This window comes from Papio anubis, chromosome 3 (genome assembly GCF_008728515.1).
Source record: "Papio anubis isolate 15944 chromosome 3, Panubis1.0, whole genome shotgun sequence".
Taxonomy (NCBI): Eukaryota; Metazoa; Chordata; class Mammalia; order Primates; family Cercopithecidae; genus Papio; species Papio anubis.
Genome location: NC_044978.1, coordinates 179,736,132 through 179,746,796, shown reverse-complemented (window position 1 = coordinate 179,746,796; position 10,665 = coordinate 179,736,132). Strand labels below are relative to the sequence as shown.

Below are 10,665 nucleotides of genomic sequence, written 5' to 3'. Positions count from 1 at the left end.
TCACCATGTTGGCCAGGCTGGTCTCGAACTCCTGACCTCAGGTGATCTACCCGCCTCGGCCTCCCAAAGTGCTGGGATTACAGGCGTGAGCCACGGCACCTGGCCTGGGGAGTTGTTATTCAATAGGGACAGATTTCAGTTTGGGAAGATGGACAGAGTTCGAGAAAAATGGTGCTGATCACTGCATAACATCATGAATGTATTTAATTTCACTGAACTATACACTTACAAATGGTTAAGATGGTAAATTTTATGTTAGGTGTTTTACCACAATTTAAAACAAAAACCTGGAAAGCATAAACTTGAAATATATGGCGCGGGAAACATCAGGCGACTTCAGCAAACAAAACTGTGAAGCCCAACACGCCCGGCTTATTTGCTGTGGAAATTGCTCTTGGAATCATGACAGGAATCCTTTGGCCTTTGCAAAAATTATAGTCATGACTGAAGTCGGCTCAGCAAAATATCTCCCTCACTTTGAAACCACAGCTGTGGGCCCAGCGGCACTGCCTGAGTACTCACCCTCACCGAGCCAGGCGACGAGATCGCTCAACCTTCACGAAGGCAGTGAGGTGGGGCCGTTCTCCTCCCGACCATAAGGGTGACACCGGTGAGGCCTCAATCGCTCCCGTGACTTGCCAAGAACGCACAGCCGGTGAGTAGAGGCAGGCCAGGACCGGCCCAGCCACCCCAGCCGAGCCTCCTTGCCTTTTAGCTGTTTCTGCATTTGCAGAGGTTACAGAGTTAACAGCAGCAGTCTTCGAGGTTCAGAGCGAGCCCTTCCACGTTATATTTTATCAGCTTATACGTGGTTCGGAGGTAGGAGACGGGACTCGACTCCAGAGGGGTTTGGGCACCAGACCAGATTGAGGACTGGCTGAAATACACTGGGCCAAAGCAGCTTTCAATGAGGCACCCCCACCGGTAGGCTATATCGATTTACCGTTGCCATGGCAACACCCAGACATTACCACCCCTTTTCACAGCAGTGACCCAACGATTACTACCCCTTCCCTAGAAGTTTCTGCATGAACTGCCCCTTAATCAGTTCCCTTAATCGCCTGCCCTGTGTTGGTTCCAGTTTTTTCAATGCATGTGTTTCAGTTTTGCAATCTAAAAAAAAAAAAAACGTTTCAACAGAAACATCCATTTACACAAGGAGGTAGGATTCAACAAGGCAACATTCAGTACAGGTTTTTATTATTTACAAAGATCTTAGCAATTAAAAGTGGGTATAGGTGGGGCACAGTGGCTCAGGCCTGTAGTCCCAACACTTTGAGAGGTGGATCATGAGGTCAGGAGTTCAAGATCAGCCTGGCCAAGATGGTGAAACCCCCCCCCCCACCATCTCCACTAAAAATACAAAAATTAGCCGGGCGTGGTTGTGGGTGCCTATAATCCCAGCTACTCAGGAGGCTGAGGCAGGAGAATCGCTTGAACCCGGGAGGCAGAGGTTGCAGTGAGCCGAGATCGCGCCACCGCACTCCAGCCTGGGTGACACCAGGCTGAAAAAAAAAAAAAAGTAGGTATAAATATGGCTGCTACTCTCTGCCCACGGGTAGCCCTGCTCTGCGGAAGCAGTCACGGAGCTGTAACACTGCCACGGGTAGCCCTGCTCTGCGGGAGCAGTCACGGAGCTGTAATACTGCCACTTCAGTAAAGCTGTTTTCTACCACCTCTGGCTGTCCTTGAAGTATTTCCTGATCCAAGCCAGGAACACTCGCAGGCCAGGCTCCACTTTGGGGCTTGCCTGCCCTGTGTTGGTTCCAGTTTTTTCAATGCATGTGTTTCAGTTTTGCAATCTAAAAAAAAAAAAAAAACGTTTCAACAGAAACATCCATTTACACAAGGAGGTAGGAGTCAACAAGGCAACATTCAGTACAGGTTTTTGTTATTTACAAGGATCTTAGCAGCTGTCTTATTTCGTCTTCAGAACAACCTGGCAGGTACATAGTGGCCCATTTTGGAGATGGGGATGGAGTACGGATGAGATTTACTTCACTGTCCAACTAAAAAGTAATAAATCTGGCATGAACCCGGGGCTTCCACCTTCCAGATTCAGCAGAGCCCAGAGCTCTGCAGCTGCGCCTCCTAATTATGTGAGCCAGGAACTCTTCCTCCCACCTGGCGGCCTCTCCCCCTCCAGGCTCCTTTCACACCCAGGTCATCACACACCTCTGGCGCCCTGCTTTGGAATTGGAATGACCTACTACATAAAGGCAGGGTGGTGATCCATTCACCTCTGAACCCTGAGCACCTGACGCTAAAACCAGGGGCTTAAAAACATACTGAAGGAGCAGAGGGAAGAAACGGGGAGGGAGGAAGGAAGAGAAGAAAGGAGACTGGGGGACAATTGTTGGCATATCGACCAAAGGGAGACTACTGGGCTGGAGAGTCCCAGCAGGGGTACTGTCTTTTCCATGAATCTCTTGTGAATTTGTATTGTAGCTATTCCAGAAGCATCCAGGATAGTATCAGTAAAACAATTGTCTGTGAACCACACACCCACAAAGCAGCCAAGGTTGAAGATTAGATAAGAGTTCTCTCCGCGGAGAGTGGTGGCTCACACCTGTAATCCCAGCATTTTGGGAGGCCGAGGCAGGCAGATCACCTGAGCTCAGGAGTTTGAGACCACCCTGGCCAACACTGTGAAACCCTGTCTCTAATAAAAATACAAAAAAATAGCCGGGCATGGCGGGCGCCTGTAATCCCAGCTACTCAGGAGGCTGAGGCAGGAGAATTGCTTGAACCAGGGAGGCAGAGGTTGCAGTGAGCCAAGATCATGCCACTGCACTCCAGCCTGGGCGACAGAGCAAGACTCCATCTCAAAAAAAATAAAAAAAGGAAAAAGAAAAAGAAAAAAAAGAGTTCTCTCTGCCCAGAGCCTGCCACCTGTGTCTTTGTGCAGGGCAGGCTGGGCATGCCGGGGAGTTACCACCTCTGGGACCAGCCCCCAGGCTGTGATGGGCAGGGCTATTCCCAGCTTTCTTGCCCCTGGGCAGTGCAGCTCCAAGGCAGGTTCCACATAGTGGGAGTGAGTCCAGTGACCCACGGTGGTCACCTGCCCCGGAGAAGGCGCCCCTGCTTGGCTCCTTCCCCTCCCTCTCCCCGGTGACCCACGGTGGTCACCTGCCCCAGAGAAGGCGTCCCTGCTTGACTTCCTTCCTCTCCCTCTCTCATTCCTCCACTTTCCTACTGGCACTTCCTGGGATCGTCTCCCAAGTAACCTACTTGCACGCAAAGCTTTATCTCAAGGTTGGCTTTTGGGAACCCAAAGACAAAAAGCCAGGCCTCTCCGGGCCCATGAGGGGCACTGAAGTTGAGCAAGAAATAGGCCTTTGCTTCAAGCCCCTGGTTGGAGGTTGGCGTCACCTGTGGCAGCAGCATGACTTGTGGAGCTAGGGGTTAGGAGCCTCATTCGGAGGTGAGGGCATCATGGCCCAGGGAGGCAGAATAGGTCGCCTGAGGCCACAGGCTGGGAAATGGCAGGCTGGGATGGCCCTCGGAGCTGTCTCACTCTGAGCACAAGCTCTTAACCACCTAGTCCGCTGCAGCAAGGAGGGAGGGAGGGAGGACAGAACATGGAGGGAGAAAGGAGACCTCCCCCAACCTTAAAGGCTCCCTGCAGCTTGTGCCTCACAGCAGGGACCAGGCCGTGGCCTGTGGTGGGGGCTCTGGCTGCACCATGAGCCAGCCAAGGGCACACAAGCCTGCCCAGCCCCTCCGTGTCCTCGGGCCTCTGCTTGCCTTCATTTCTTGCCCCTGCCATCCATCAGAGCTGGGGACACAGCCCTCACCTTGGCAGGGTCTAGGAGAAACGGTGATGCTCAGAGTCTCCAGCACAGCAGCACCCCCTTCTCAGGTGTCTCAGGAGAAAGCGGGCTGCCCTCTGCATGCAGGCACCCCGCTGAGGATAGCCTTGGCGCCCCCTCCTCAGGCCTTCCTGGGGACGGGGCTCTGTCTGTGGGGGGTCGGGAGGGAGGTGGAGGCCTGGATCTTTGCTGGGACACTCCCTTGGGTGGGCTGAAGGAGCCTCGCCACTGGCTTGGGGTTTGCTTTTCAGAGGCTGTGGTTTCCCTGGCAGCTCAGCACAGGCCCTGGAAATTCACAACGTGGCTTTGGGGTTTGTTTTTGTTTTTTTTTTTTTTTTTTTCAGAATCTCATATAGCTTGAGAGAGAGAAATGAGAGAGAGAGAAAAGAGAGGAGACGGCAGGGAGAGAGAGACACACCTTCTGAAGACCTCTATGGTCCTATTCACTCCTTGCTCCAAGCCTGGGGGGCTCAGGGAGGCTGCAGAGGCTCCTGCTCTGCCCGTGTGCCCAGCAGGAGGCCCTGTCCACAACTGGACAGCATGAGGGGCAGGGGCTGGACCAGCCAGCCCTGACTGTGGCCATGGCTGGCAGGCCTCATTCCTCTGAGCTCTTTCTCTCTGCGCCTGGACCACAGCCTGAAGTGCACTCAACACTCTCCAGTCTGAATTTCCATTGTGGTTGCTTTCCAGTGGCCCCAGGGACTGTGAGGTCCTCCAAGGTGGGCAGGGCCTCCCGGTACCCACCATGCCTGGTGCAGGCGAGTGAGGAACAGAGCTGAGCTGGGAGCCACGCACCCTTGCTCCAGGCCCCAGCTCTTCCCTGGCCTGGCCATTCCAGCCTCGGCTCCCGCCCCACTCACTCCCCACTCTGCCAGGAGGAATCTGCAGGGCCTGGGACTGTGGCCTACAGGGAGCAGTGGGACCAGCCAGGGCCTTTCCTGAAGGAGACCTGACTCGTAAGGATGGTGGGAGCAGCCTTCTGCCATGTGAAAGGCCACCGTGGTGAGGAGAATGGCCACCACATGAAAAGCCACCATGGTGAGGAGAATGGCCAGGGAGGGCCCATCACTGACAGGTGGACCCTATGGAGCCAGAATTCAGTTCAGTCCAAAGAAAAACTTTCTGACAGGCCCGAGCCTCCAGGCCTGGGCAGATGGAGAGTTCCCCGTCACTGGAGGTATGCAAGCAAGGGTGCCCACCCACAGAGAGGGTTTAATGGGGGTAATGAAAACAGGGTTGGAGGCCTAAATCAGGTCGTGTGTGTCACATGCTTTGCCCAGGGTGGGTAGAGTGGCAGGCGCTGTCCTTCGCCCCCCAGTAGCCACCATCCATCCTGCTTTCCAAACCCCAAACTTTCAGGAAACCCCCAGAGATTTCCAGATCGCAAGGAAGGTAAGGTCCACCCCCAGTAAAAGGGGGTGAATCCTGATTGGTCCACATCAGCCCTGGTAACTGCTCATCGTCCATGATTGGTCAAAAGGCAGGCATATGACCCAGTTGTAACCAATGAGGTGTAAGGGAAATCTGCTGGGAGGAGCTTTCCTTCCTGAAGGCAAAAGCAAAGACCTCAAGAGGAAAACGGCCTTTTCCTGTCCTCCATCTTCCTGCCTGGGACGTGGATGTGATGTCCGGAGACACAGCAGCCTCAGCCCTGGTGGCATAATGCAGCAGCCCAACCCTCCAGACTTACTGTTGCGGGAGAAACGAATTCCTGTGGGTTCAAACCTAGCAGGCGGGTTTTCTGTTACTTGCAGCTAAAGTCATTTTCTACGTTACCTATAAATGGTCAGCTCAGACCCAGTGACTATAACCACCCCCACCCCCGTGCACCCAGAAGCCAGAACCACAAGGAGGGGGCTCTAGATACACAGCCTGTTTTCCTGTCCCACGTCTTCATTCTTCCCTCTTTCCTCCTCCCAGGCCTCTCTGACTTCCCACAGCTACCCAATGCCTGTACCCAGCCTCCCTCCTGTTCCCAGAGCTCCCACTCATCCCTCAGACCTGAGGCAGATTTCAGGGGCTGCACACCAGGTCCCCACCCCAACCACATCAAGGGGGAGCAGTGTTTCTGCAGACTCCACACAATTAATCCTACAGTCCCCAAAATGTGGCGGGCACGCCATTTGCTCACAACAGGGACAAGGGTGCAGGAGGGGCAACCACCCCGCTGATGGATCACCACACATGCTCTGGACGCCAGGCCTCCCCTGGTCCCTCGGCATCTTCCCCAAGGCGGCCAGGAGCCATCTGCGAGGCTGGGCAGGACCTCGGCTCTGCAAACGGCTGATCCCAGTGTGCGCTTCTTGCTTCGCTGACTTCCTCTCGGTGCTGAAGGGTGCAGCCCTGACTGTGCTCTGATAATATTTTGATTTATAAAATGTGCCTGGGTTATAAACCCTCAGAAACTGCTGACCCTCAGAGTGTGAAGGCTAAGTGATAGCACAACTCAAACCATCACCACTGCAATTTTCCTCTCCGTTACTGAAGCAAAACACCCGACTTGCGCTGCATCCTGGGAGCTAATCAGCTGCAGCCCTGGGAGGAAGAGGGAAGGTGAGCTTTCTGAAGAAGACCCCAGCTTTACCCCGCGTCCTCTGCCAGGGGGACGGCAACTTCACATGACTGCACTTTATTCTTGGCCTCTTTCTCCCACAGAACCACACGATTCTGCAGATGAGGAAACTGAGGCTCAGAGCAAATAAGCAATCTCTCCAAGGCCACACAGTTAAGTAGAGCCTGTTTCAAGTAAAGCAACCAAGCCAGCCTTCTCCTTGCCGTCTGTATTGCCTGCCCCAGGCTCAGGAAGTTGCCAGATTTAGGAACTGGAAGTGCAGCAGGAGTCTAGCACAAGACTGCATGCTCACCCTGAAACCTGGGACCAGAGGAGCCACGCTGGCATCAAATCCCAAGGCCTCCTGTGGAAGATGGTGGAGGGGACTTGGGGCAACCAAAAAACCCTCAAGAGACCAGGACTTAGACATTCAAAGAAAGGGAAGGGCAGAAGTGAAAGAAGGGTAGGATGACTCTGCTAAATGAAGTGTAAACCTGAGACTAGAGAGAGCACATTCCCCCAGAGACTTGCCAACAAAATATGCTGAACTCAAGCAACCTTCCATCCATCCATATAACCGTGCATCCATGCATCCTTCCATCCCTCCATCCACCATTCCTCAGTCCATTCCTCCATCATCCATCCATCCACCCACTCACCAACCCATTCATCATCCATCCATCCATCCACTCATCCATCCACTCATCCATCATCCATGCATTTATCCATCCAATATCCCCCATCCCTCCATCCATCCATCCACCATCCATCTAAACATTCCTTCATCCATCCATCCTTCCATCTACCCACCAATCAACTCACCCACCCATCATCCATCTGTCTCCCGTCCATCTCTCCATTCCTCATCCATCCATTCTTCCATCCGCCCACCCACCAACCCACCCATCCATCACCCATCTATCCTCCATACATCCATTCATCCATCATCTATCCACGTATCCATCTATCCATCCAATATCCATCCATCCCTCTGTACTTTTGTCTGTCCATCCTCTCAACAAGCATTTACTTCCTCTGTGTTGGGCACCACCCTCAAGAAAGTCAGTCCAATAAAATAGAAGCACAGAAACAACCTTGGTAAAAGTTAATAGGGCTGTGACAGAAAGAAGCACTGAGGTCTGAGGAGACCTGGGAGGCACCCAGCCCACACAAGGATTGTCTAGGAAGGCTTCCTGGAGGGGGTATCACCAGATCCAAATCTCAGAGGATGAATACGGAACCCAAGCAAAAGAAAATGGGCATTTCACACCAAGAGGAAAAACAGGGCACTGCAAAACTGCTTGTTGTGTTCGAGGGACTAAAGGTGGGTCCATGTGGGCTGCAGGGAAGGGCATCTGTGCAGGGATGGGGAGAGAGAGGGTTGAAGAAGAGGGCTGTGATGGGGAGTTAAGCTCCCCTTTGAGAATCTTGATGTAGAACTGAAATCTGGGGAAAACGTGGTCCCCAACTTTGGGGAGATAAGCACCAGGGGCAACCAGTGTGGCCCTTAGTGAAGAAGACCAGAGAGAGGAGCTTAGAGCCACAGCCACCAAAGACGCGGGAGAGGCATGAAGGCCGCCCACCCCTAGCTGGGAAGAAAGAGCAGGGCTTGTGTTTCTAGCCACGGCCAGGTGAGGGCTGGAACTCCAAGACCCCCATCATTAGTGTCTCCTTACCCCACCACTGGAGGTCCCAACCAAGGACAAACCAAGACTTGGATGTGTTTCACTGAGTCAGCCCCATCTTTTTAAAAACGTTAATCTAAATGTCTTTAGTCAGGAGCGAAATCAGAAATCGTTAATAACTGCAACAGCCCAGCACCAACCGATCACAGTGGACTCGAGCCTTGGTACTGGAGCAGGTTCCAAAAGGCCCTGCTGGCCAGGGGCTGGCCCTTTAGCTGCTGAGTCCAGAGGGGTTCCTGGGGGTCCAGGGCAGCAGAAGTGTAATCAGGGGTGAAGGGCCACAGCTTCTGACCACCCAGTGCAGAAGCATTTGATCATCTTGACAGCTGGTGTGGCCATGTCAGTGCATGCAGGCCGTGTATCAGTCCTGCCTTTGAACGGGGTCTGCAGGCTCCACCCAGTTGGCCACAGTCCCCATGACACCCTGTCGTCTTACACCTGGCAGATGACGTGTTTGGGTTCTTAATACTTCATCTTACAGAGCCCAGAGAAGCCACATCAGTGGCCAATGTCCCCTAGACCACAAGCTGCGGGGTCCAGATAAGAGGATGGCTGACACCAGCAACACGTGTCCTTGGCACAAACTACACACCAGCCTCTCAGTGTGTGCACGTTCCTGGAACAGGTGTCCACATCTTCAGCCCAGTACGGTGCCCTTTCAGGGGCAATACTGGCAACCGCGCCCACTATCACTGAGTGTGCACTATGAGCCCCGTGCAGGGCTGTAGCTCCCTGAACCCACGCAATGTCCTGGGGGCCTGTGGTGTCCCCCATTGTTTTTAGGTGAGGAAGTGGAGGCTAAGAGGTGTGGGGAAGTGACTTGCCCCTGGCCACACAGCCCAGTGGGGGTTAAAACCTGGGTCCATCAAACTCCAACACTGGTGCCCCCTGCCCCAGACATCCCCAGAGAAGTCTTCAGGTAACAGAGCCCAAGGTGCAGCCTGTGACAGCAGCAAGGGGCCAAGAAGCCACTGGGGTCACCTGCCATGCAGAGCGAAGGAGCAGGATAGATGGGGAAGTCCCAGGTGACATCACACTCACCTGCTCCTCTCAGAAGTGATTCGGCCGCTACGATGACCCTGGAGCTCGGCTTGCCAGCTCGGTGGATTCTCCCACAGCCCGGAAGGAAGCCTGGTGAGCCCCATCTCCTAGGAGGAATATAGGCCCGAGTCACATGGCAGAAGGTGGTGGAAGCAGGGCTGGGACCACGATATGCCCCCATGGCTCTTCCTCATCCTCTCCACATCACCTCCACACTGCCCTCATATCACCTCCCCGGTATCTGCACGTCGTCATCTCCACATCCCCTATCCAGTGCCTTCATGTCACCTCCATATCACCTCCACAGTGTCACAGTGACATCCCCTCACCTCCATAACACCATCACATCACCTGTACGTCACCACCACGGTATCTCCACATCCCCTCCACAGCAGCTCCACGTCCCTCCTCCTCACCTCCGTAACACCTCCACATCGCCTGAGCTTTACTCCACAGCAGCTCCACGTCCCTCCCCCTCACCTCCGTAACACCTGCACATCGCCTGAGCTTTACTCCACAGCACCTCCACATTGCCATCAATATTGCCCTCTCTGGCTTACATCTTCTTTCCATCGTTTTTTCGTTTCGTGTTTAATAATTCTTTTTTTTTTTTTTCTTTTTTTGACACAGAATCTCACTGTGTTGCCCAGGCTGGAGTGCAATGGCACAATCTTAGCTCGCTGCAACCTCCACCTCCTAGGTTCAAGCAATTCTCCTGCCTTAGCCTCCTAGTAGCTGGGACTACAGGTGTGCACCACCACACCCAGCTAATTTCTGTATTTTTAGTAGAGATGGGGTTTCACCATGTTGGCCAGGCTGGTCTCGAACTCCTGAGCTCAGGTGAAGAGTTTGGCCGAACTCGCCTTGGCCTAATAATTCTTTCCATTTTTCTGGCTTCATTTTTTCTGATCGCACTAAGTCCCCCAAATATCATCGTCACCCCTTGGACCTTTAGCTCCTCCCTTGCGGGGATTCCTCGGCGCCTTTGTTCATGTCATTGCCTCGCCCAAGGGCTCAGGGCCCAAGAGGGCATGGGGCCTCCACCAAGAAATGACATTAATAATTAGATAATTGGTCATTAATCATTGTGCTCCATAATAGACAATGCATATTTGCCGTGGCAACTGGAACATCACCCAGACCTGGCAGAACAGCCAGAGGAGGCTGAAAGTGCAGGGCTAGCCCTGCCGATGTCTCAGGGAACGGGCAGGTGGACGTGGCTCTGCACTTGGTGAGCAGCGGAAGGGGGCAAGAATCCCCAGCTCTCCTCTCCCCATGGGAAAGTTCACTTCCCGTCTATGGCTCTTTTCTTTTCTTTTTTTAATCAATTAATAAGTGAGCCTTCTTTTCTATCAATTTAAAAAGTTCATCTTGGCCAGGTGTGGGGGCTCTCACCTGTAACCCCAGCACTTTGGGAGGCCAAAGCTTGAGGCCAGGAGTTTTGAGACCAGCCTGGGCAACATAATGAGACCCCATCTCTATAAATAATAAAAAGAATTAGCCAGGTAAAGTGGCAGTGTACACCTGTGGTCACAGCTACTCAGGAGGCTGAGGTGGGAGGATCCCTTGAGCCCAG

The 10,665-nt window shown here is 53.4% G+C and overlaps 1 long non-coding RNA gene across 3 annotated transcripts in view; it reads right to left on the bottom strand.

The window, feature by feature from the left end:
- Positions 1-1,456: 1,456 nt before the first annotated feature.
- The window catches only part of LOC103884185, a 66,829-nt gene continuing 57,620 nt past the window's right edge, over positions 1,457-10,665 (bottom strand). For all 3 annotated transcript variants that reach the window (XR_004182861.1, XR_004182862.1, XR_002521919.2), the window contains 2 exons: positions 9,090-9,196; positions 1,457-1,802 (listed from right to left, as the gene is read on the bottom strand). This is a non-coding gene — a long non-coding RNA (uncharacterized LOC103884185). The remainder of the gene's footprint in view (positions 1,803-9,089; positions 9,197-10,665) is intronic.